General features: G+C 46.9%; 1 long non-coding RNA gene across 6 annotated transcripts in view; it reads left to right on the plus strand.

The window, feature by feature from the left end:
- LOC111178915 (uncharacterized) overlaps nucleotides 1-26,891 on the plus strand; it is an 80,533-nt gene that overhangs the window by 46,191 nt on the left and 7,451 nt on the right. For 3 of the 6 annotated variants that reach the window (XR_016394593.1, XR_016394590.1, XR_016394595.1), the window contains exon 2: nucleotides 12,765-26,499. This is a non-coding gene — a long non-coding RNA (uncharacterized LOC111178915). The remainder of the gene's footprint in view (nucleotides 1-12,764; nucleotides 26,500-26,891) is intronic. The other 3 variants (XR_016394594.1, XR_016394591.1, XR_016394592.1) reach the window with 3 other exon arrangements.

Below are 26,891 nucleotides of genomic sequence, written 5' to 3' on the forward strand. Positions count from 1 at the left end.
CAAATTGGACCTTTAGTTTCTCACATGTGAGGAAAATACCTGAGAAATATTTGATAACTGTGACCCTTCAGAAGCTTTGTAAACTTCTTAATGGCGAGAACCAATTCTTCTTATTTCTATCCACTTCTTAGTCTTATTTTTATCCACTGCAACCAATACAATGGTTTGGATTTCACTGATGCTTAGTAACTGTCACTAAGTAAATGAATGAGGTGTATAAAAAAGGACAAATGCACAGGCTTTGGAAAGGAAGACTTGATAAGACTTGACTGATTGCCTCTGGAAAGGTGTCAAGTAGAAAATGGTCCCTTTGCTAGAAACAGAGGAGACGGGAAGAGGATCCAGTTTATGGAAAAAGTGAGTCCAGAAATGCACACTTTTTGTGGATCTTTTTTCTAGAAGGGATGGACATAAAGCACTACATTCTCATAATATCCTTAGGCCTGAGAAGCCATTCGTAATATCCTCACTCTCCTTCTCACCTTTAATGGCAGGAAGAAAGTTGCCAGATGGTTGAGTGAGTCACCCACAATCATAAAGCCAGGAGAGGCTGTCCTCAGAACAGAAGCACGTTATCCAGGGCGGAGACCATGCCGTCTCCTTGCTTGCACTAAAAAGCAAATTCCGTCTTTAAATAAGCACATCGTCATACTCTGGTTGTGTTACCTGCTCTTCAATTTTTCACCAAGGTTCAAGGAGATGAAACTCTTAACTGCCTGCCATCTTAGTAAATGGCAAAAGTTGGAAGGAAAAGGAAATAAAACGGCTCACTGCTCTTAGCAGAATCCTCCGGTGGGCTGTTTTCAGGAAATGCTTTCTAGGGTAAAGAAGTGAAATGTGGTAAAAATAACTAACTTATAACTAAAGGAAAGGGTGCAAGTGAAGCCTGGTGATGTGTAGTCCAAACTGGGATTAAGTAAATGGCAATCACCCTCGATATAGGTTCAATTAGGGGCGTTTCTTTTTCTTTCTTTCCTTCTTTTTTTTTTTTTTTTTTGAGGCATAAAGATGTTAATTTTCACATGTATTTGACCAGGGGTCTGTGGACATTGCCTGCCAGCTGTGAACCACCTGCAGCCCTCCCAGACTGCCTCCTTTCCTCACAAATGCCCCGGCTGGGTCCCCTCATGTCAGGGAAACTGGCTGCGTAATACACAGGGCAGGCCATGGTTATTCATTCACACACAAATATTTATAGAGTGCCTACTTGCCTGACACTGTGCTAAGTCTAGTGGAGATGGCAAAGAGCCATAACTTCCAATATGGGGAAAGCATTCCCTTGAGCCCGAAAGGAGCTTACCATCTACTCCGGTAGTCAAAGGCATCCCCTGAGAAAAAAAACAGTATAAAATTGTAATCAACATTATAAAAACAAGATAAGAGGTGTAGGTGTCCCAAGAGAATATGCTAGGACCTTACAATGTGTGGAAAAATCCAAAGGTAGTTTGAGTTTGTAGGACAAAGACAGAGCTTATTTTTCTGTAGGAAGGAAGATCTTGGGAGGAGGAGAGAGTTGAGCTGGACTCTTTTGCTGTTATTGCCCAAACCTGGCCTGAGGCTAAACTAAAGATGTATGAGTCACCAGAGATAAAACAATTAAACAACAGACTGCCTGGCTTGCACAACCCAGCATCCGGTCCTGAAAGCTTTTCCTCTGAATGGCCAGTTGTTCTGATATCGCATAGCCTCAGCATACTGAGGCTATGCAATATGCAATGCCTATTGCATCCTTTACTATTTTAAGACTTTAAATTTACTGAATTTACTGTTTTAGGACTGGTACGAGCTTTTAGTTGTTGTTAGGAATGATTAGTCAAATCTCTGCGTAATTACTTAGCAAATGGAAGCCAGCTCTCCCTAGAATTCTGGACTGTCAAGGCCCATCAGGGAGAATCCCAGAAGCCAACAGAACATGCTCGACCTGATGAGTGACCCCAGTCTAAGACTCTGACAGCAGACAGGAGGTCCACTGCCCCTTCTGAAAGGGCCTTGGTTGGGAAGAAATGCTCTAAGGTGGGATACACAGTGTTCCCTGCTCAGTCCCTCTACTGAGAAGTTTGGAAAGACAGTTTGGGGTCTTCAACTGTGTAAAGTTGCTCAATTCTATCTCAATCCAGGAGCTGTGTGAAATTAAAACCCAATATGAACTTACACCATGGTTGTTATAGGACCTGGGAGCTCACTCAAGGCCTTTCTACTGCAAGCCTAGGGCTCTTCTTTTAGCCTACTGAGAGGGGGTACCCCATCTAGATGGTGAGATCTGAGAGGTATGGGGGAAGGGAGTGATTTCAAGGGCAAATCCTCAGAGGCAGGTATTGCCAGGCCTCTTGTTCACCTGCAAACTCCTCTTCACTCAAGCTTCATCTACTCCTGAAGTCTTTTCTGCGTGTGTCCCCTTTGAGCCACCGTGGTTCCCTGCCTTACCCTCTGTAATTGCACATCACATGTAATGCAATGCGATGAGTCATTCACCCACGTGAATCCCTCCTTAGTGAGTTCACGGAGGGAGGAGACTGTCTTAATCACCTTCCTTCATATGCTCAGTGCCTCCCTCATGCCTGGTACACTGTAAGGGTTCAGTAAAGGTTTATTGAAAGAATGAGTCCTTGGGAATAATATTTGGCAAAGTTGTGGCTGAAGGACATGTTTCTCCAACTAGGATTGTCAGAGTCCCAGAGCCCCAGAGAGGTGTCTTGGGAACCCTTGTGGGAATGTGGGGAAAGGTGTTCCCAAGGGCACCTTCTCCTCCTGTAACTGTCTGTGATCTGAGTGGTTCTGCTTTTGTCTGTTTTACATATTAGGGGTCTACATCTGGTTTTGCTTGAAAACCTCTAGAAAAATCCTATAAGTGGGAGGAGGAAGAGCTTTTGGGTCTATATGGTACGATATCAGCAGGATATCATCACAAGATAAAGAGGAATGAGGCACTCAGGTGCATCTGAGCATGGTCACAGCCTCAAGACTGACTGCAGGCCAGTAGAGAGAAGACCTCAGGAAGAGAAAAGTGGCCAAAGGGGTCTCCAGGTCACTTCTCAAGGGCCTCCTTGAGAAGGCCACTGGCCATGGGCCAGAATCCTTAAGACAGCAGACAAGGCCTCACTTCCTTCTCTTGCTGTTCCTGTTCTCTCGACACTGCAGCCACTCTTCCCTCAAATACAACACAGTCTTTCCTGCCTCAGGATCTTTGCACAGGCTGTTTCCTCTCCCTGGTAAACTTCCTTCCTTCTCTGTCCTGGGCCAGTCCTTCTTTAAGTCTCCATTGAAATGCCCCTGCCTGACATCCTACCTCCCTCAACCTAGACCGGATTGGAGCTTTTATTCCCTGTATTTCTAACTTAGTGTGTTTATCACCAATTGCAATAATCTATTGAATGTCTGTTCCCTTTCTCCCAGATAGGTTGTGAGTTGTGATGAGAGAAGGGTGGTCGTCACTGTATCCCCGGCACCTGGCACAGGGTCATGAAGCTAAGAGGGGCTCAACAAATTCTTAACACATGTGATTGGCAGCCTCTGAGATGGCCCCCAAATATCCCCACCTGCTAGTACTCACAGCCTTGTGTATTCTCCTTACCTTGAGAAACTTGCTTCTAGACCATGGGATATGGCAATGTTGAGGGTATCTCACTTCCATTATAAAAGTGAGATATAAAAGAGTGTAACTTCCATCTTGCTAGTTACCTTCTCAGCTTACATGCTTTGATGAAGCAAGCTGCCATGTTGGAAACGGTCATGTCGCAAGGAACTGAGGGAGGCCTCAGGAGGAGCTGAGGTCCAATCCAACATCCTGCAAGGAACTGAATCCTCCCCACAACCACACGAGCTTGGAAGTGGATGCTTCCTGACTGGAGACTCCCAGCCCTGGCCGACGCCTTGATTACAGCCTTGTGGGGAGACCTTGAAGCAGAGGACCCAGCTAAGCCACGCCAGACTCTTGACCCTCAGAAATCAAGAGGGAATAAATGCGTGTAGTTTTAAGCTACTAAGTCTCAGGGCGTAATTTGTTACACAGCAGTAAATAACTAATAAGAAAAATAAATGAATAAATCAGTACATGAATGTATGAAACTGAAGACCTCACCAAAAAAAGGAGAACTTCAGACTTGGGGGAATGAACTGAGGTGCTAAGTCAAAGACAATTGCTAATGCTTCCTGTTTGTTTGCTAATGTTTCCTGTTTGTTTCTCCCGGCTACAGAATCTGAAGGTGGGATTTGGGGGAAAACTCTTCCAGAGTTTTCAGAATCAGAAATTCACCAGGTCAATGGACATCTTATATGCCCAGATCCTATCTGACATCACTCACGAGAATTTGTGTTTGTAGATGAATACCAGAAATACATCCTCAGTGATGCCAGTTTGGATCCAATTTATGTCAAAATGAACAGTCTGGCTTGGAAGGCCTTTATTGTAAATGGTTGTATTTTAAATCTTGATCCAAGTGACCCTCTCAAAGCATCTCTGTCTCATGTGTATTTGGCTGCAAGAAGAGTCTTGTGTGACTTTGAAAATGGAAATAGCACTAATTACCTGGAATGGATTAGTGGGCGTTGATTGTGTATATAGTCTAGATGTAAATAATATAAAATCCTTGATGGAGCTATAAATACCAGCTTTATCAATAGCTCTCATAGTTTATAATTTCCCAATGCATTTCAAGATGCCAACTCTCACCTTTTCCCTAGATTGATTTCCTTGCTTCAAAGTAATAAAAGGATGCAAAAATAAATAATAATAATAAAATAATGATATACTTTAAAGTGCATTTGGGTTCCAACATCTGATTTTAATAGAGATGTACAAAGAAGTTCCTTTTCCACCTTCTTAAATCTCATACTTTTTCCTGCTCAGTTTCACATGGAAAATATAATTGCCTATTGAGTTTCCCTGGATTAAGCTTATTTCAATAGGAACTACTAATTACTTGATCACCGTGGCACTGTAACATGCAACATTTAAAGTTTCTTTGCCCTTGGGCTTCCGTGGTGGCGCAGTGGTTAAGAATCCGCCTGCCAGAAATACAGATCAATGGAACAGGATAGAAAGCCCAGAGATAAACCCACGCACATGTGGTCACCTTATCTTTGATAAAGGAGGCAGGAATGTACAGTGGAGAAAGGACAGCCTCTTCAATAAGTGGTGCTGGGAAAACTGGACAGCCACATGTAAAAGTATGAGATTAGATCACTCCCTAACACCATACACAAAAATAAGCTCAAAATGGATTAAAGACCTAAAGTAAGGCCAGAAACTATCAAACTCTTAGAGGAAAACATAGGCAGGACACTCTATGACATACATCACAGCAAGATCCTTTCTGACCCACCTCCTAGAGAAATGGAAAAAAACCAAAAATAAACAAATGGGACCTAATGAAACTTAAAAGCTTTTGCACAGCAAAGGAAACCATAAACAAGACAACCCTCAGAATGGGAGAAAATATTTGCCAATGAAGCAACTGACAAAGGATTAATTTCCAAAATTTATAAGCAGCTCATGCAGCTCAATAACAAAAAAACAAACAACCCAATCCAAAAATGGGCAGAAGACCTAAATAGACATTTCTCCAAAGAAGATATACAGACTGCCAACAAACACATGAAAGAATGCTCAACATCACTAATCATTAGAGAAATGCAAATCAAAACTACGAGATATCATCTCATACCAGTCGGAATGGCCATCATCAAAAAATCTAGAAACAATAAATGCTGGAGAGGGTGTGGAGAAAAGGGAACACTCTTGCACTGCTGGTGGGAATGTGAATTGGTACAGCCACTGTGAAGAACAGTATGGAGGTTCCTTAAAAAACTACAAATAGAACTACCATATGACCCCGCAATCCCACTACTGGGCATATACCCTGAGAAAACCATAATTCAAAAAGAGTCATGTACCAAAATGTTCATTGCAGCTCTATTTACAATAGCCCGGAGATGGAAACAACCTAAGTGTCCATCATCGGATGAATGGATAAATAAGATGTGGCACATATATACAATGGAATATTACTCAGCCATAAAAAGAAAAATTGAGCTATTTGTAATGAGGTGGATGGACCTAGAGTCTGTCATACAGAGTGAAGTAAGTCAGAAAGAGAAAGACAAATACCGTATGCTAACACATATATATGGAATCTAAGAAAAGAAAAACTGTCATGAAGAACCTAGGGGTAAGACAGGAATAAAGACAGACCTACTAGAGAATGGACTTGAGGATATGGGGAGGGGGAAGGGTAAGCTGTGACGAGGCGAGAGAGCGGCATGGACATATATACACTACCAAACGTAAAATAGATAGCTAGTGGGAAGCAGCCACATAGCACAGGGAGATCAGCTCGGTGCTTTGTGACCACCTAGAGGGGCGGGATAGGGAGGGTGGGAGGGAGGGAGACGCAAGAGGGAAGAGATATGGGGACATATGTATATGTATAACTGATTCACTTTGTTATAAAGCAGAAACTAACACACCATTGTAAAGCAATTATACTCCAATAAAGATGTAAAAATAATAATAATAAAAAAATTTTTTTAAGAAACAACAAAAAAGAATCCGCCTGCCAATGCAGGGGACATGGGTTCGAGCCCTGGTCCGGGAAGATCCCACATGCCGTGGAGCAACTAAGCCCATGCACCACAACTGCTGAGCCCGCATGCCGCAACTACTGAAGCCCGTGCACCTAGAGCCCGCGCTCCACAACAAGAGAAGCCACAGCAATAAGCCCGTGCACCGCAACGAAGAGTAGCCCCTGCTCGCCGCAACTAGAGAAAGCCTGCGTGCGGTGACGAAGACCCAATGCAGCCAAAAATAAATAAAATTAAATAAATAACTTTAAAAAAATGAAGTTTATTTGCTCTCAAGTAAAGGACATTTGTTTTTCCTGTTATTTATAATCATTTTCTTAATCTCCTAGCAGCCAAATCCCATTTCAATTGCTCATTATGAAAAACTCATATTGCTTTGTGAAATGCCGAAATGCATCTAAAGGCATGATGTACCTTTGTGTGTATCCAAAGAGAAAGGGAGAGGGCTCATTGAAGAAATATGGATGGTGAAATCCTGAACTTAAAGACAGGTTACAGACTGCCTATTTGAGTAACAAACTTTTTATTTATTTATTTATTTATTTATTTTTGGCTGCATTGGGTCTTCGTCGCTGCGTGCGGGCTTTCTCTAGTTGCGGCGAGCAGGGGCTAGTCTTCGTTGCCGTGCGCGGGCTTCTCATTGTGGTGGCTTCTCTTGTAGAGCACAGGCTCTAGGCCCGCGGGCTTCAGTAGTTGTGGCTCGCGGGCTCTAGAGCGCAGGCTCAGTAGTTGTGGCACACGGGCTTAGTTGCTGCACTGCATGTGGGATCTTCCCGGACCAGGGCTCGAACCCATGTCCCCTGCATTGGCAGGTGGATTCTTAACCACTGCACCACCAGGGAAGCCCTGAGTAACAAACTTTTAAAAATCATTATTTGCAGAGGAATGAGTTGCACTATTGGACTATGGTTGCGAGACCATGATTCTTAAAGCTGCAGTTTTAGAGGCTACTGTCAAGAGGTAATAGATCAGAAATTAAGATAAAGTGGCTGTGAAGTTGTAATGGGAGTGCATTGGGGCTGGAGATTTATACACATTATGCTCAAGTTAGCTGAGAAAACAACTTTTGACTTCCTCTCAAGCTCTTGCCTACTGACTCACCTTAGTCTGCTGCAATAATTCAAACAATAATTGAAGGAAAATGCTTAGGCTTTCCGATTTTGTTGCCCTCACCTTTGTTTCCCCGAGATGGGATTGCGGGGAGGGATGTGCTGACTGAGTCATCATGGGACTAGGGTAGAGGGGTTCTACAATCCAGAAGTGTCCCTGGTGCTTGATCCCCACCATTGCCCATCGCCCCTCCCTGCTGACCTTTGCATACAGCCAAGAGGACTGCAGATGCACTCAACATATGGCCTCTTGGCCAGGGTTTGGGGCTGATTCCTGGCTGCCTGGCTTCTGCAGCCTCTTGTTGGTGTTAAACCCTCCAAGCCATGTCCTCTGTCCAGCCCCTGATCAGGGGATTAGCCCATGATCCCTGCTCTAGGGTCACCTCCCCTGGTCACAGTGGGCCACTCTTAACTCAGCTGCTTCTTCTCCTTCCCCTCCACAAGGGGACTTCTGGGGCCCCTCCATGCCACATGGGAACTGAAATAGTTGTGGTGCTACCAGGCTTACTGAGGAGTGGTTACCTCCAAGGTTTGGGGCAGGGAGGTTGCAAGGCAACCTCATCCCGGTGTCCAAGCCATGAATTGAAACAAAGAAATGAAATGCCCCTGCCCTTGGCATTCCTCTCCACAGCTCCCCAGACCTCCCCTAAAATGGAGAGATGGAGAGCCATGTGACTCACTTCCTGCCTCACATGACTCTCTCCTCCTCCCTTTATCCATTCAGGTAAGAAGGGGAACTTGTACTTCCCCTTTCTGAGTACCTGAGATCTCCTTGCCGGCCCCAGACTCAAGGCTGAGACTTAATGACTGATAGGCAGTGTATGAGAAAGACCCACTTACCCATAAAGGAACTACTCGGGAGGCATTTGAGAAAATCGTACCTCTTCTATAAGTCAATGGGAAACATATCATCTGATTTGGGATGAAAATGGTATCTTGGTTCTTTAAATCTACTTAGAAATGTATTGGATGTCAAGTATATGCCAGCCTTTAAACGTGATGAGTTTTCTCCTACATACTGTATGGTTCCATTTATATGACATTCAGGAAAAGGCAAAACTATAGGGACAGAAAACAGATCAGTGGTTGCCTGGGGTTAGGGGTGGGGAGAGGAGGTGATGACAAAGGGGCACAGAGGAACTTTTGGGGGTGATGCATCTTGATTGTGGTGGTGGTTACATGATTGTATGTGCTTGTTAAAACTCATAGAGATGTACACCAAATGGGGCAATTATCGTACATAAATTAGACTTAAATAAACTTGACTTTTACCAAACATGATGAGCTTTCACATTCCCAGGATTATAGTTGACATGTACTGAACATTTATTAAATAGTGTACCGTTCTACCACTTTGACTGCGCTCATTCAGCCCTCAGAATAACTCTATTTGGAGGGTACTCTTGTTATCATCATCTCCATCTTACTGATGAGGGAACTGAGACCTAGAAAAGTTAAGTAACTTGCCCAAGACCACACAGTGAGTATAGCTGGAATTCACATTCAGATCTGTCTGATGCCAAAGCCTGTCAGTTTCACCGCTATGTTATATATGGCCTCTCCAGATAAGCAAGTTTGGGAACTTCTCTGGTGGTCCCGTGGTTGAGACTCCGAGCTCCTGATGCAGGGGGCCCAGGTGTGATCCCTGGTCAGGGAACTAGATCCCACGTGCTGCAACTAAGAGCCCACACGCCGCAACTAAAAGATCCCACATGAGGCAACTAAGACCCAGCACAGCCAAATAAATAAATAAATATTTTTTAAAAAAAGTTTAGGCTGATAAATATTTAAGAAGTAAACTGGTAATGTTTATGTTTGCCTATAACTTGCCTTACCTAGAGCCTTTTTCGGTTCAATCACATTTGCTCTCAGATCAGAAAGTAAGTGGTAAGCCCCATCCCCAACACACATACACACACACACAGACACACACAGACACACACACACACACACCAGGAATGTATTGATATTTCTCCAGTTGCCCCAATCCAACATCCTCAGTTAGACTGAGAGACCCATTACTGACAGTGAGCTAAGAATGTGTCAGGGGCTTCCCTGGTGCTGCAGTGGTTAAGAATCTGCCTGCCAATGCAGGGGACACGGGTTCGAGCCCTGGTCTGGGAAGATCCCGCATGCCGCGGAGCAACTAAGCCCGTGTGCCACAACTACTAAGCCTGCACTCTAGAGCCCGCGAGCCACAACTACTGAGCCCATGTGCCACAACTACTGAAGCCTGCGTGCCTAGAGCCTGTGTTCCGCAACGAGAGAAGCCACCGCAATGAGAAGCCTGCGACCGCAACAAAGATCCAATGCAGCCATAAATTAATTAATTAAAAAAGAAAAGAAAGAATGTGTCACACTGGGGGACTGTTGGTGAGGAAGATCCCCTGGAAAGTTCCAGGGTCTGTGTGGCCCACCATAGCTCAGACTCCTGACCAGGCCTCCAACCTATACTCTCAGCTGGGGGTCTTGCAGTTCCAACCCAGATACCACCGCAGCCTGGTGTAACAACAGTGGCAGACTTCTCCTCTGCTTATAAGAGTTTCCTTCTCAAGTTCTTATTTGCTTGACTTGGGTCTGAGAACTCCAGCCCATGCTGCCTCTGACAGCAAATGACAGTAACTGTTCCCGTTAGCTGCTGGTGCTAGCACAGTGGGGTTTCTGAGAGTCTTCCCATCCGCTTTTCTCTACTGCAGAGTGCTTTCCATAATAAATTATGGAGCTCGATGTAGGACAGTGGCAAGATATGGCAAACCGTGGGAACTCGGGGCTGGTTCTTGCCAGGGGAAAGGGGCACCTGGGCCCACATCTGGTCTTCTGGTTCTCCCAGCCTGGTACGTATGGTGCAGAGCCCAGTTACCATTAGCAAGGCGGTCAGGGAGTGCACATCATTATGACAGAGGCTTTGGGCATGTGCTGAATCCACTGCAGGGAGAATCTAACTGGTCATATATCAATTTGCTCATCCAGGGACCTTGGATCAGAAGTAGACAGTTCAAACATGCTGAAAGGGCAATGATTCACCCCAGCAAATACCACCTTGTGTTTCTTCTTATCTGCTTTACTTAGGGAGCAATTTGGCCCTCTGACGCTCCTGGTGAGTCACCGATGTCCATAGGGCCAGAGGAAGGTGCTGTGCAATTGAGGGAATATCACGTAGGCCCCAGCTTCACTTATCTGTCATCAATCTTTATGGGGCCCGTGGACCCAATGGCAGGGTTGCTTACATTGGGTGATTTGAAGGTCTATCATCTCAAAAATGCACTTGTCTTTAATTCTCACTATTAAGGGGCCTGTTGGTACATTTGGTCAACTTATGACAAAGATGCTGAAGGCTGGGGCAAGGTTGGGTAAGTTCAGATAGGATGGTGAGAGGGGGAGAGGTATGGGGGTCAGGGTGAGTCTGCAGGTCGGGAGCCTTCCCTGAGGTAATAGAGAGCCTCAGAGATGTGCTCTGGAGGCCAGAGACACCCTGACACTAAAAACAGAGGATCAAAAATAGTCAAGGAGAGCCTTAGGAGACAAATTGGTCTGCTCAGAGTTTGGCCTGGAATGCAACCTCTCTGGGCTACTCTAAACTTATCAGTTGTTCGTGCCTGCCTATAAAGGAGTTTTTCCTTTTTCTAGAGGAAGCCATGAAAATAAGGGACAACTGATTGGCAGGGTCGTGGGTCTAGGTCAACAAAGGACCCAGAGGAATGAAGACTGGAGACAAAAGAGCAAATGTCACTTATATTGACCTTTGGAGACAAAAGAGCAAATGTCACTTATATTGACCTTTGCAGGATGAAGGGTATTCAAATCTGAGTAGGCCTGGCAAGAAAGCAGCAGAGAGATCGGCCAAGTTGGTAACAGAAGGCCAGTCTTCATTCCTGAACAGAGGGTTGAGGGACCTGAGAAGGCAGCCCTCCTATAATTTTATTTTCTCAAACATTAGAAATTACATGCGTGAAACCTATAAAGCCATCTTATATGTGTAAACATAAAAGAACATTGCTACATTTTAGAGCCAGCTCTTTTCCCGTTTCGTAGCAATCCGTTTTGTTTTTTCAGACCTCCTAAATCTCGTCTCTTCAATATTCTTTTATTCTGTTTAACAACTAGGTATTGGTGACTGTGTATGCAAACCTCTTTGCAAAGCTTGTTGCTACCAGTGGGAAAAGATGGCAATTTCCTAAAATTGCTCTGTGCTTTATGCTCAGACCATTATGAAAGAAACATTAGGGTATTTTTAAAAAATGAGTATCTACTGTATACAAAGCACCCTGCTGATAAGGAGAGGACTGTGTTTATCCAGAGTTACGCGCACTATCTCTTCCAAAGATTGGGAATCCCTGAAGGAAAGGAAATGCCTTGGAAGGGAAACTGAGTTATGAAGGTTCCATTTCCGTGATTAATTCTACCCTCTCCAACCTCCCTACCCCAACCTGCCTTTTCTCATCTATAAAATGCGCACGATCGCAGTTCATTGATTTTGGTAGTCTGCTCATTGATTTGTAAACGTGGATCAAAATGCCAGACCATCATTTATGCAAACTGGCCTTGCTCACAGACATAGAAACTAAAATAAATCAGACCTTGGGCCACAAGCAGTCAGCATGACCTGAGGCGGCAGAGGCTGGGTGCTCCCCACGCACTGTCTCCCTCCCTCCTTCAATGCCAAATGGTGACTCAACGCCAACCTGCCTTGCCAGCTTGATCTCCTCAACACCAGAAGATCCTAGCCCTCCCTCCATCCCCAAAGGTTCAGTTATCTGCAGAATGTACCTGTCTAGACAGTATCAGCTCTTGAATGTTAAAGCTTCCATTCTAGTTCCCAGTACCAGGGAAAAGGCCTGTGCACTTCCACAGTCCAGAATGTTTCAAGCGTAGCCTTTAAAAAAAAAAAAAGAAAGCAACATACATTCGTTTGTAGAAGATTTGGGAAATACAGAAAAGCACAAAGAATAAAATTTGCCTTTAACCATGTTTTCTAGTCGTTGTTATGCTTATATATCAGTCCAAGCCACCTTTAAGAATGTATTTTAGAGCAAAATCTGGTAGTTTTAATACTGTTGTTTCTGTTTTTTCTTTAAGATTGCCGGAGACTGTCCATGAAATCGTCTTCATCCTTTGCGCTACCCTCTGACCTGCTCTAGTGTAAGACCATTCTTGGTGGGCGGGAGCAGAGGGGACAGTTAAAACCCTAAATACCGTACGGCAGTCCTTTCCCAGTTATTTGGGGTCATGTAAGACACTTCCAGGAAATGCAATTCCCCGGTTTTATTTTAGGTTTTTGGCGGGGGTGGTGTGTGTGGAGGAGAATGCCAGGACGGTACAGGAGTATTTCTTAATCCAGAGGACAAGCCTCAGGGACACGTCGGAAACACAGACTCCCGGGCCCCACCCCAGACCTGCTGGTTGAGAATCTGCATTTTCACGAGATTCCCAGCTGTTTCCAAACTGTGCCTCTGAACTTTGAGAAGCAGTGACCTGTGCAACCCCTTTCTGGCCTTCCTCAGGTGGTATTGATTGTCAGGATTTGTATGTAACGTTCACACCTCCTTGATGTTGAAACTAGCAATAAAAATCCCACCTCCAAGGGAGTAAACACCTTTTGCTAAGGCCACAGCCCACATTCTTCTGGGAAAACTCCAAGTGTGTTGCCTTCTCGATGCCCTGGAGAGTTGCGGAGTGCTCCAAATGGAAATCGAAGGAGGTGGCCAACCTTTTATTTTGCCATCCCCTCAAAGTCCATTCCAGGGTCAGAGCTGTCATGGTAAATCATTCACCCAGGGGGGCAAGAGAGATTCAGGACAGCGCTCTTTAAATTCTGTTGGAAAAAAATCCACCGTACCCCGCCTTCGCCTCTGCACCACCACAGCTGCCCTATTTTCGGCCTCCACTGGTTCCTTTAACCTTGGTGCATCCACCAGGGGGCCCCAGGAGGCACAGGCAGGGCCCAGGGATTGTGACGACCCTAATCAGGCCAACTGGGATCAAGGACTTTGAGTGCAATGCTGCTGATAGAGGGAGAAGAAGAAACGACAAAAGCCCAAACAGTCGTGTCTGTCTGCGTCACCAGACACAACCACGTGTGTGCATCAGGATGTGTGTCAGCCCAGCCTGGGCAAAGCCCCCATGGGGCTGCTTCCATTAGGTCTCTGCCTGACATCCCCAACCAGGAAGGTGTTCCCAGGTGGCCATCTGAGCAGCATCCCCGCTCCCCCAGGACTACCTGCACCCAAGTGAAGTGTCATTCTTCTCTCTCCTCACAGACGTGAAAGGTGTCATGAAGCCTTTGTGCCCGGGCACTGCAGTTCCCTCTGGGTTCTGGCATCGGGTTCTCCTCTATCTGTTCAGCAGCATCAGACAATCTCGCTGGCACCCGGCCCTGGCCTTGGCTATAACGCTCTCATCTGGCGTCTCTCCTCTCCCAGGGTTGGCTTCCTAAGCTCTGGTGTCAGATCTGCAAATCCTTCCGTGGGAGCACTTGGGACACTTAGGATGAAGGATGGTTAGGAGTGGCTTCTTCCTGAGCTTACAAATATCACCTAATCCATCCTGGCAACACCTGGTTTATAAAGCAAGCAACTACAGTGGTCATCTTCTTTCCAGAGGTTATGGTACATAAAGGGTCGAAAACTCAGGCCCTGTTGCTGCAGAGGCCTGCACTCAAATCCTGGCTTCCCATCACTAGCTGGGTGATTCAGCTCTAAAATGGGGATCCCAAGACCTCACACGAGGATAAATGAGATGCTGGATGGAAAGCACTTAGCACAGTGCCCGGCAATTAGTGAGTGCTCAGTGAAAGGTAGCTGTCGTTGTTGTTGTTATTATTACCTAAAAGGGACAGCAAGTCAGGCCAGATAACCCAATGAGTCTGTGCTGTAACCCACAAGGCCTGGGTTTCCATTCTGGATCTGCCTAGAATCACTCTTGTGTGCCTCAGTTTCCTCATCTGTAAGATGGGGATGACGCCGTCTGGTGTTCTGATCTTGCTGTAGCTAAGGCTTATCCATGCGAACTGTGTACCAGGCACTGTTGTAAGCGCTTCTCGTGTTAATTCTTTGGATTCTCGGCACATCCCTGTTTGACAGACGAGGAGACCGCGGCAAAGAGGTCCCGTGCCCAGGGTCAAGCAGCTGGTAACAAATGGAGCTGAGATTCCAACCCGGGCGGTCTGGCCCCAGAGCCTGCATTTCTACCTTTCTTACTGTGGGGAATCAAATGATATATTGATTATGGAAGTGCTTTGGGCGTGGGAAGTATGATACAAACACGAGATTAATTCAAGTCTCTCGGTGTTTGGTCTTCATCTGGAATCCTTACTCTTTCCTGGCAGGGCATAGAGTTGGGGGCTACTTGAGGTTTTCCTGAAGCCTTTTAATCACTGGATGTTACGAGTTGAATTATGTCCTTCTCAAAAAATATATGTATTGAAGTTCTAGCCCCTAGTACCTCAGAATATGACCATGTTTGCAAATAGAGTCTTGACAGAGGTCATCAAGTTAAAATGAGGTGATTAGGATGAGCCCTAATCAATATGCCTGGTGTCCTTAGAAGAAGGGAAAATTTGAGCACAGACATGCACAGAGGGACGGCCATGTGAGGTCACGGGAGAACGCCACGTGCAGATGGAGGACCGGAATGATTATCCCCAAGTCAAGGATCACTGAGGCCACCAGAAGCTAGGAGAGAGGCATAGAAAAGATCCTTCGGTGGCTGCAGAGGGAGCGTGGCCCTGCCAGCACCTTGATCTTGAACTCCTAGCCTCCAGAATTGTGAAGTGAAAATTTTCTGTTGTTCTAAACCATCCGGTCTGTGGTACTTTGTATGGCAGCCCTAGGAGACAAATAACACTAAGATCAAGGGGGAGGAGGTGAGGCGAGAATGGAGATGAATGGGAAAGTCAAGGCTGACGATGGGTGATGAGAGGCTGCTGAGAGGGGCTCGACACTCCCACGTGTGCCTGTGTGTGTGTGAGCACAGGCGTGTGTACGCTTTGACTGTGAAATCTGATCTGTGGGCTCACCAAGCCTGCAGAACTTTCCTCTACAAGATCACAGGTGAGGCAAAGCAAACATTAAATCTATTCCACCTCCACTGAAGCAGGTAGGAAGAGGAGTCTTCTCTAGGAGAGCATTTCATCGAATCCCACCCCTTTGTTCTGCAGTGGAGGATGTGAGAAGTGGGGAGCTGGGTTCCCAAGACCCTTTCAGCGGTGAGCAGCAGCAGTGGGGTCAGAGCCAGTGTCGCTCTGCACATTGGTCTGCACTGACCCTCAGGGCTTATTTTTGGTTGGCACAGAGGAATTCACTGTTTTGCTGTTACAGGTTACTTCATAAGATTACCTTCTGGTTTGTGTGAGTGTGTGTGTGTGTGTGTCTGTGTGTGTGTGTGTGTTTGTGTGTGTGTGTTTAAAGCAAAAGAAGGTTTATTTAGGGAGATACACACTCCATAGACAGAGTGTGGGCCATCTTGGAAGGCCTGCTTTTTGTGGTTTTTTTAATGAAACTTTTGAATGAAATATTACAGACATATAGACATGTCATAGATCCTAAGTGGACATCTCAGTGTGTCTCCATCTGTGTAAGCAGCACCCAGACAAAGAATGAGTATATCACTCGCACCCCGAAGCCCTCCTGCCCCTCCCAGGCACTAACGCCAACAAAGGAACCACTATCCCGAGTTCTAGCAACACATATGGATTTGCCTGTTTTCGAGCTGATATGAATGGGATTCACAGTCCTCCTTTGTGTCTGCTTTCTTTCTCTCTACCTTATGTTTGTGAGGTTTCTCTGCATCTCGCATATGGAGCAGTTCATTCTCACTGCCAGAGAGTAATTCATGCTTCTTGTCTTTTAAATCAAATCAAGAGGTGCACAGAGAGAGAAGTGTCCTGAAATAATTCAAACTGGTCCTTTAAGAAAAAAGTTAAAGCCATCCAATTGCTGAAACAACAGCAAAACAAATTAATTAATCTTTACAAATTGGATCCAATTTATTGGCCATTTATTAAAAGCCACTTTCCCAGATCACTTCCAACCCACCCTTTCCTTTCCCCTTTCCCTGGATTCCCAAGGCCCAGTTGTGTCACCCTGGGCTGAACCAGTCTGGATCTAGGGGATGAGGTTGTGGGTTCACTAGCTGGGGTTTACCTGGGTGAACCCATCTTGACCCCAGAGTAACTGGGAGCCTGGACTGTTACTGAGTGCACCGTGGCCGAGAGTCACTCCCACAGCTTGCTCAGGCTCTGGCCTGCTCCCAAGAGCAGCTTGGCTGGAAAGGGGCAGCACCCCCTTCCCTCCTCGGTCCACGCCAGACCACAGTTGGCCCGATTTCTTTATGCTGACAAGCCTTACTGGGGTCTTCCCTTTTGCTGGTAGCAATGACCTAATCCCAAAATGCAATTTTCAGGGAGCCCCAATGCAAATCAGCGGGACTGCCGTCCTGAGCCTGAGTCCATATATGGTGCAATCTCTGAACCGGGACAGGGATAGTGCTGAGTGCAATGCAGCACAGCTGATTCTCCAGCTGGCCCTCTCCCTCCCTAAGCTGTGCCTGCCCACTCCAGTTTCCAGTGATGTCAGCGCTGTACCCATAAGGAAACCTTAAGACAGTCCCAGCGCAGCACTTCTTTGTGCCTTTGGGAGGAGGAATATAGTTGTTACTTTTTAGGCTCCCCAGTTCCTGGGGGGGGGGGGGGGTGTACTTTCTGGAATGTGATAGAATAACAAGATGACTGGTGCTTTTTCTTCAGTACTGCTCTGGCTGTGGGTGTAGTCGGAGAGAGGACAGTTGCTCAAACCCAGTTGCCAGGACTGTTTTGAACTGGAAGCAGTCACAAGGCCCCACCCTGGCACTGGGCAGAGATCAGTTTTCACAGACCTTAGTTGGAGCCTTTGCTTTTCTTTGGTCTCCACCCTCAGCTAATTTTTATTTGTTTGGCCTTCTGTGTGAGTGGTGGAACTAAGGCATTCTCAGACATGGGAAAGAATGTTGAAGTCTGGTTACCAGCTCTATTCCAAACTCATTAGTGGATGAGCATGTTCTTTTTATTAGCATACCCACCACCATTCTAGAACCAATTAAAAGCGCAAAGCCCCGGACTAGACTCCAGCAGTGGCACGCTGGAGCCGGCTCTAACCAGTTAGGAACCTAATTGTTAAGTTTCCAGGAAATTTGCAAGCCGATTGTTAAACACAACAATTTTAAAGATTAAGTTACATAAAATTAAAATAGAAGCAACGGGATTTAAAACAAAGGTAATAAATGATCAAAACTCATTCACTTCCTAATGATTTTTACTACATTTTGCTGTTATCTGTGCTCTCTTTTTTAAAGCTATTAATTTTTTAAAATTTATTTATTTTTGGCTGCGTTGGGTCTTTGTTGCTGTGCGTGGGCTTTCTCTAGTTGCAGCGAGCGGGGGCTACTCTTTGTTGCGGTGCGCGGGCTTCTCATTGCAGTGGCTTCTCTTGTTGTGGAGCACGGGCTCTAGGTGTGCGGGGTTCAGTAGTTGTGGCACACAGGCTCAGTAGTTGTGGCGCACGGGCTTAGTTGCTCCACGGCGTGTGGGATCTTCCCGGACCAGGGCTTGAACCATGTCCCCTGCATTGGCAGGCAGATTCTTAACCACTGCGCCACCAGGCAAGTCCCTATCTGTGCGCTTGAGGTTACTCACATCTGTTGTATATCTGTACGGTGGAAACATCCTATAACACTGTGCACTGTTCACTCTTCCCAGCTCCTGGTTCAGTAAGGTCACATTGGGACATTGAAATCAGCCACTATTGGGTATTTACCCCATGGAAAACACTACAAATCAGGGCTCCCACCTCCAACCCCCAAGCCAGTTTTTGACCTTGACCTGCACACCACTGACTCTGGGGGTCAATAAGGAATGACTCCCTCCTTGCCCTCAGGGTGTTTATAATACATAGTAGGGGATAAGTCCTTCATGACTTGAGTTGGGCAGTGTCTTCTCTAAAATGTCAAACGGGGGAGTCAGAGGACATGGACATTGAAGTCAGAGAGACCTACATCAGCATCCCAGTTCTGCCACTCGCTGGCCACATCCCCTTAAATACGTTACCTAATGTTTTTGAATCATTTGCCAGATGGGAATAATAGCATCACAAGATGGTCGCGAGGATTTAATGGTGAAAATATGAGACTGTTGAAAGAGCATTTCCAGTTGAGGGACCAGCATGAAGGAACAGCGTAGAAGCAGGAAAGTGGAAGGACTATTCAGAGAATGGCCAGCAGTCTAGGATGTTTGGATATTACGATACACCAGAAGCATCAAAGTGGGAAGAGCACAGGTAGGATGTGACCCTGGAAATGCAGGATTAACAGGGAGGAAAGAGCTGAGACTCCTTGGGGCAGGGCTGGGGAGACTGAGCCACTGGGAGGGCAGCCAGCAGTCCAAGCCACCAAGTTTGAAGGATACAGCAAGTTCAGGCATAATTCAGACAATCCTCTCAACCAGGAGGTGCAGTCTAGCAGGGAGCATCAGGCACTATGGGCAGTCTGTTCCTCTAAGACGAATCCCCAGCCGTAACTGGAAGTACAGGGTCCTCCTCCAGCCCTAAAGAGGGGGCCAGTAGGAGCTAGGTTAAATATGCTAGGTTGGTTCTGTGGCTCAATACTGTCATCGAAAGGCCAAGCACTCTCTTTTCACTCTGATATTCCCACTACTATTCTCTGTGTGTCAGCTTTTATTCTTGGTGTTGATGCCTAGTGTGGCACAATGATTGCCATAGCTCATAGCCCCTCAATCAAAGCAGGTAAGAGTGCGGCAAGCCTCAGAATCGTTATATCAGGGAGCGAAATCTTTCCCCAAGCCCCAGCAGATTTCCCCTTGTATCTCATCGGCCAGAGTGGGTCACATGCAGTAGCAGGCAGACAATGGCCTATAAAGACCCTCACACTCTTGTCCCCTGGAGGCCGTGAATTTCTTACCTTACATGACCACAGGGACTTTGTAGATTAAAGGTAGGCTCTCAGGGGCTTCCCTGGTGGCGCAGTAGTTGAGAATCTGCCTGCTAATGCAGGGGACACGGGTTCGAGCCCTGGTCTGGGAGGATCCCACATGCTACGGAGCAACTAGGCCCGTGAGTCACAACTACCGAGCCTGCACGTCTAGAGGCTGTGCTCCGCAACAAGAGAGGCCGAGATAGTGAGAGGCCAGCGCACCGCGATGAAGAGTGGCCCCCGCTCGCTGCAACTAGAGAAAGCCCTCGCACAGAAACGAAGACCCAACACAGCAAAAATAAATAAATTAATTAATAAACTCCTACCCCAACATCTTCTTTAAAAAAAAAAAAAAAAAGGTAGAGTCTCTCTCTTTTTCATTTTATTTATTTATTTATTTTTTGGCTGCGTTGGGTCCTCGTTGCTGCATGCGGGCTTTCTCTAGTTGCAGTGCGTGGGCTTCTCATTGTGGTGGCTTCCCTTGTTGCGGAGCACGGGCTCTAGGCGCGGGCTTCGGTAGTTGCAGTACGCAGACTCAGTAGTTGTGGCTTGCAGGCTCTAGAGTGCAGGCTCAGTAGTTGTGCCGCTCGGGCTTAGTGGCTCCGCGGCATGTGGGATCTTCCTGGACCAGGGCATGAACCCGTGTCCCCTGCATTGGCAGGCGGACTCTCAACCACTGCACCACCAGGGAAGTCCCAGTCCCCACTTTTAAAAATATATTTATTTATTTAGCTGTACAGGGTCTTAGTTGCTTCGTTGCGGCAGGCGGGATCTTTAGTTGTGGCGTGCGGGTTCTTAGTTGCAGCATTTGGGATCTAGTTCCCTGACCAGGGATTGAACCCGGGCCCCCTTCACTGGGAATGCTGAGTCTTAACCACTGGACCACCAGGGAAGTCCCAAAGGAAGACTCTTGAGATGGGGAGTTCAACATAATCACATATGGGACTTACCGGTGGTCCAGTGGTTAGGACTCAGAGCTTCCAGTGCAGGGGGCATGGGTTCAATCTCTGGTCGGGAAACTAAGATCCCTCAAGCTACGTGTAGTGGCCAAAAAAAAAAACCCAACAAAACAAAAAAAACAAACCATAATCACATAAACCCAGCTGAGTGACGGAGATGGCCGCAGGAGGGGGATTTGTCGCTGGTTCTGAGAGTGAGGGGCTATGTGTAAGACCTGGAGAGAGGCCACAAGACACTAATAGAGGCCCCCTGCTGACAGCCAGCAACCTCACTCTTACAGCTGCAAGAAACTAAATTCTACCAATACCTAAAGAGCAAGGAAACCAGTTCTTCCCCGGAGGCTCCAGAAGGGAACTCAGCCCTGCAGACACCTTGATTTTAGCTCAGTGAGATACGTACCCGACTTCTGTCTTACACAACCATAAGATAATAAATTTGTGTTGTTTTATGCTCATTTGTTACAGCAGCAAGACTAAACTAATATACATGTCCATTCCTTAAGCCAGTAAAGGCAAAGGAGACTGAGATAACTATGCCTGGCTTAATCCAGCTGGGGATTTTCCCCTGGGCCTGGGTGACAGGCCACGTTCCCTGAGGGTGCAGGCAACGGTCCATAAAATCAGGAAAGAGTACCACAGCCAGGGTGGGGATCAAGTAAGCTCCAGGACAGACATGCCAGTGGTTTTCAGCCTTCTGTTTTGATTGGTCTAGTCATTAAACATTTTAAGTATCACCCGTGGTTGCAACCAGAGATCCATAAAGGCCCCCAGAAATCACCCCCATTACACCAGGACCCAGGCCTGATTGGGGGAAAAAGATGCAGAGAATGGACAAGCAGCTTCCCAGTCTCCGGCCAAGCTTCCAGAGCTCAACTCTGGAAAATGCTACTTACCATACTTCATCAAACCCGAGATGCCTTCATTTGTAAGCGACGTCGTTATTCCATGAACCAACAAAAGAAAACAGTGCTGCCAGATAAACAACAACATGCCATCGATTGCATGATCAGTGTTAAATGAGTAAGATGTTAAAATGAGAAAAAGGGTGCATCTTAGAATCAACCAAATAGCATGCTACAAATCTGCCACCAACAGTAATAGTTAATTCTTTTTTTTTAAAAAATGAGACCTCTCTATTTTTATTCATTTTTACAAATTTATTTATTTATTTGTTTATTTTGGCTGCACTGGGTCTTCGTTGAGGCGTGCAGGCTTTCTCTAGTTGCAGGGCACAGGCTCTAGAGCTTGCGGGCTCAATAGTTGCGGAGCATGGGTTTAGTTGTGCTATGTGGGATCTTAGTTCCCTGACCAGGGGTCGAACCCGGGCCCCCTGCATTGGGAGCATGGAGTCTTATCCGCTGGACCACCAGGGAAGTCCCAAGAGTTAACTCTTATGATGCTGCCAGCTCAGTCAGAATTGGCAGGGGTGGTACTTATGAGTTTCTAGGGAAGATGGAGGCCAAGGTGGGAGGGTGAGAGTGTGCCTATGGTGTTCCTTGAAGCCAAGACAAAGGATGCGGGCTTCCCCCTGTAGGCAATGGGCAGTCACTGAGGGGCTTCTGGCAGGAAGTAGGGGAGTAGGACATCTCTGGTCACACGGCCCCTAGTTTCTGAAACGGTATTTACAACTCCATCTCAGCAGAGCATGAGAGACCATTCCCCTTTTGCCCAAGAGACTTGGCCTAGAGCAACCTCTAAGCTCACCTTTGACTAGCACTGGTCACCCCTGGCACAAGTGAGGACGCATTCAAAGGATAGCTCTTTTTTAATAAGGAGCTTGGGTTTACCCATCCTGATGTGCATGGTCTGTGTGTCCTCTGAGTTATTAGGTGACGGACAAACCCTCTTTTCCCCCACCCCAGGACTCTGGGGCCTGGAGGGGTAGGAGGGATTGCACCAGAGGCCTGGTCTGGACAGAGGGAAACATTGCAGATGGAGCCCTGAGGGATCACCAAGCATCAGTTTTGCCACATACTCCGTCCCTTTACCTGGGGTTGGCCCCGAATCCAGGAAGTTTGGAGATCTTTCTGACTACCGTTATTTTATTCTAACGTTTTATTTCATACTGGAGCACAGTTGATTAACAATCTTGTGATAGTCTGAGGTGTACAGCAAAGTGATTCAGTCATACATATACATGTGTCTGTTCTTTTTCAAATTCTTTTCCCATTTAGGTTGTTAAATAATATTGAGCAGAGTTCCCTGTGCTATACCTGACTACCTTTATAATTAGGAAAAAAAAAATCACAGCGTTACCACCTGAAAGTGCCCCAAGAAATCACCTCATTCTCTTAATTTTTCTGATTGGGAAAGAGTGCAGCTGGCCTGAGGTCACCCACCTGCAGAGTGGCAGAACCAGGCTGGAATCCAAATCTCCTGCCACCCCCAGGGCACGTCTGGAGAGGCAGGGATGGGGACAGGAGTGCCATCCCCAGGCACACCCTGCTCTGCCTCCTACTGGCCTGGGGCCTTGGGCCTGTTACTTAATATCTCTGGGCTTCTATTTCCTCGTATGCAAGTTGGGGCTACCAGCAGTACCTGTAGCCGAGGTTGTTGTGAGGATTAAGTTTAGAAGTTCGTGAGAGGGCAGAGACAATTGCCTGCCAGCTAGTAATTGCTCCACCCAGAGCGATCGCTGTTGCTGTTATTTTTCTGTGCTATCTCAGGCCGCCTCCATCACTTAACTCCTGCTATCAAACTGGAGGTCTGAACTTTGAGACTTTAGAACTGAGGCATCCGTGGAATTTGCTCCCCTTGCTAATCTGGCAAAGTCAACAAACCCTTTCTGTCCAACCTGACGGGAGCCTCTTGGAGATGTTAGGTCATGGCATGGAAGAGTTTGGTGCGAGGGCCCAGGGAGCTGGGCGGAGGGAGAGTGGGCAGCCCCACTGGGGGAAAGAGGAGGCTTTCCAGGGGCTGGGGGAGACCAGCTGAGGGTGCAGGAGCCAACAAGCGCTGGGTGGGGCACTTGGCATGTGAACTGAGTGTGGAAGGCCAGGAAGGGGGGTGTGATTGGGCCTTCACGCTAGAAAGGAAGGGGACTGGAGTCGATGAAAAGAAGCATTTTCTGTGGCGCTCAGGAAGGGCCTCTCACTGGGGATTTCCTACCCGGGGCCGCAGGCCTTGGCCGCCATCCCGGGGAAGGTGGCGCTGGTCATGAGGAGCTTCCACACTGCGAGGCTTCCGTCTAGGGACGGAGGGTGTCCACTCCTGTCTCTGGCGCTGCCGGGCTCCCTGGGCCTTGTTCAGCTGGGAACAAAAGGCTCTTTGCTTGAACCGCACACTTCAGACGTCTCCATGCAAGACAGGGACACTGAGGTCCAGGCGGAAGTGGAAGAGGGGACTGGAGACGATGAATAGTGGGGAGTAGGGGAGGTCAGGGCCTCGCAGGGCGTGCCTTGGAGGCTGAGCAGAGGGGCTGTTTCCAAGGAACAGGGCTTGGCACAGGGTCTAGCGTGGCCCTAAGACTGCAGGCCAGCCCCAGACCACTGGTCATACCGATGTGGCTGGTCCAAGGAGCTCGATGTGGTCTAAGGCGAAACCTCCTTGGAGAAAAGAATTTCAAAATTAAAAAAAAAAAAAAGAAAGCACAATCAACTCCCTTTTTCTCTTTTTCCCAACCGCAGTCAAAAAGTACTGTATCTGCTATTGAAAAATCACATCTCAGAAGCAGCACCACTTGCTGACAGCATCTGCCAAGATTTCCGATGAGGCTGATGGAAACTCGTTCCATTTTCATGCTGTATAATGAGCAGACAGAGTCCTCGCACATCTGTTCAGGCGAGATAATGATGATATTATTACTAGAAGCATTGTGCTGCAAAGAGAATCTATTTTTTTCCTCTCTCCTACCCCCTGCCTATATCTACCCTCACTTTCTTTCCACTCTTCTCTCTTTACTGTCCTGTGTCTCTCCGCTTCTCGTGTTTATTTTCTTGCTCTCTCTTCCTCTTCTTTCTTTCTTTCCTCACCTCAGTGCCCCACCCAGCTTGTGGAAACCCAGGGGACAAAGTGAGGAATTCTTCTCCTATGGAGGAGGGGCCGCTGAGAAGGCGCTGGGGCCAGGGGCTGGCTGCCGAGATCAGGGGAGAGGGGTCTTGGGTCCCTCCTCCGAACCCTGGGGCCGCCTGCATTGGAGGGCCCTCTCCCAATCCCCAGCAAGAGCCCTTCTGCCCCGTCAGAGAAACCTCTGGGCTTGCCCTGTGCCCAACCTCATCCGCAAAGAATCAAGCGAGACAGCAGTGTGACCAGCTCACTTCTGCCAGAGAGACAACAGATGGAAAGGGCTTAATGTATTTAGCATCCAGGAATATTTTGCATCATAACTGGACACTTTCTGGATACGTGACTGATTTACAAAGGGATGAAATTTTCACGTTGGAATATAGTAACAAAAAATCAGAATGTGGGGGTGAGTATCAGGGTCAGGGGGAGCCTTCCTTGTGTTTCTCAAATCATTCATTCATTCATTTTTATCAACAGTCTATCAGCACCTATTCTGCAGTAGGGAATGAGCTGGTTGCTAAGGCACACAGATGGAAAGCTATGGTTCCCATCTCCCAGGGCCTTAAATCTACCCCACGGCTAAATTCTACCCAACCCAGATATATCTTTGTTCTTGAACATGCCTCCTGTGTGGAAGCAGGATCCCCTTGGGGCCCCTTCACTATGCAATTACCTTGGGCACCAGTATAAAGATGGAGTGGTATGAATTCCCTCACGTTGATCCATTAATCCATCCGTCCATTTGCTCATCTACCTACCCATCCAACCATACACTCTTCCACCCATGCATCCATCCATCCACCCACCCTTCCACCCATGCATCCATCCATCCACCCACCCTTCCACCCATCCCTCCATCCATCCACCCACCCTTCCACCCATCCATCCATCCATCCACCCACACTTCCACTCATCCATCATCCTTCCAAGCATGCAGTAGGAGGTCAATTAACAGCTCAGTGAGGAGCGGCGCACCCCTAAACCATTATTGTGGTTGGGAGCTAGGCAAAGACACACCCAGTAGTTGCATGTAGTGTTCATGATTGACAACTCACAAGTGAATGGTTCCTGAATCCTGGGCTGTGATGTGAGAAAGAGAGATGGGATGAATTTCAAGGACTGATTACAAAGGTTCACAAGGAGCTGCTTAAATTTAATCAAAACAGTGTCTGCCTTTCTCCCCAGACTGGGCGAGAGCTGCTCGGGGAAGGCAGAGGCTCGTGTAAACTGTCCTTCCACAGAGTTCTTGCTATGGAGCTTTTCCTCGCAGTGATGCGCACTGCATCACAGAGGTGCCATTCCGATAGTTCTTGCTTTCTTCTTAAACAAACTAAGGCTAAGTTCCCCAGAGAGTTTCCATTGAAAGATGCCCCCCAAATTGGAGAACTCGGTGGAAATCAAGATCTGAAATCATTCCTTTGCTCCCCAAATGTTGTATTCCAGTATTTTCCTGGTTGCAGGAATTCTGACTGAAATGTACTCATTTCTTTTCTTTTCTTTTTTTTTGGCCGAGCCGTGCAGCACGTGGGACCTTAGTTCCCCAACCAGGGATCAAAACCACACCCCCTGCATTGGAAGCACGGAGTCTTAACCACTGCATCGCCAGGGAAGTCCCCAGAAATGTACTCATTTCTAATGTTAACTTGAGTTGTGTCTTTTTTTAAAAATGCCCCCCACTTCCCTTCTGAATGTCAGGTGGCACACTCATTAGTCGTCTGGAATAAGTCTGTCTCCAGCTGAATGTGACTTGGAAAGAGGAAATAGGGGGCAGTGGTTAGAGCCCTGAGAGGTCAGGAGTCCTGGTTCCCATGTCTTACTCTGCCACTGAGTCACTTGCTGCCACTGGACAAGCGACTTGGTTTTTCTGAGTTACCGCCTAACTGCCGAAGGTGAGTGAGTGTGGGAAGCAGGCATTTTGTACTGTTACTGTTGTCTTACTGCTTTACATTTTAAACAAAAATAAGAGCTGCCAGTGGCCACAAAGAATGACAGAATTAAAGTAACAAGTTCTGTTTCTTCATCTATAAAATCACTGTTATCATTGTTTGTTTCCAATTTGTGGTTCAAACCCAAGCTTCTGTCATACTGGAGACCTGGCTGTGCTGGAAACGAGCTAGGCTGATTCCAGATGGGTATGAACTTACTGGAAACAAATATGTGCATCTGAGACCCTGTGTATTAGGAGTCGGCTGTATATATGAGAGTTACTAGAATTAACTTTCATGTAGGATGCAGTGTTTATTAAAAGATAAATAGTAAAAATGGGCAAGGTTGAAATTTA

Source organism: Delphinapterus leucas, chromosome 10 (assembly GCF_059928025.1).
Source record: "Delphinapterus leucas isolate spDelLeu-1000000601 "Yukka" chromosome 10, BTC_Dleu_Yukka2, whole genome shotgun sequence".
NCBI lineage: Eukaryota > Metazoa > Chordata > Mammalia > Artiodactyla > Monodontidae > Delphinapterus > Delphinapterus leucas.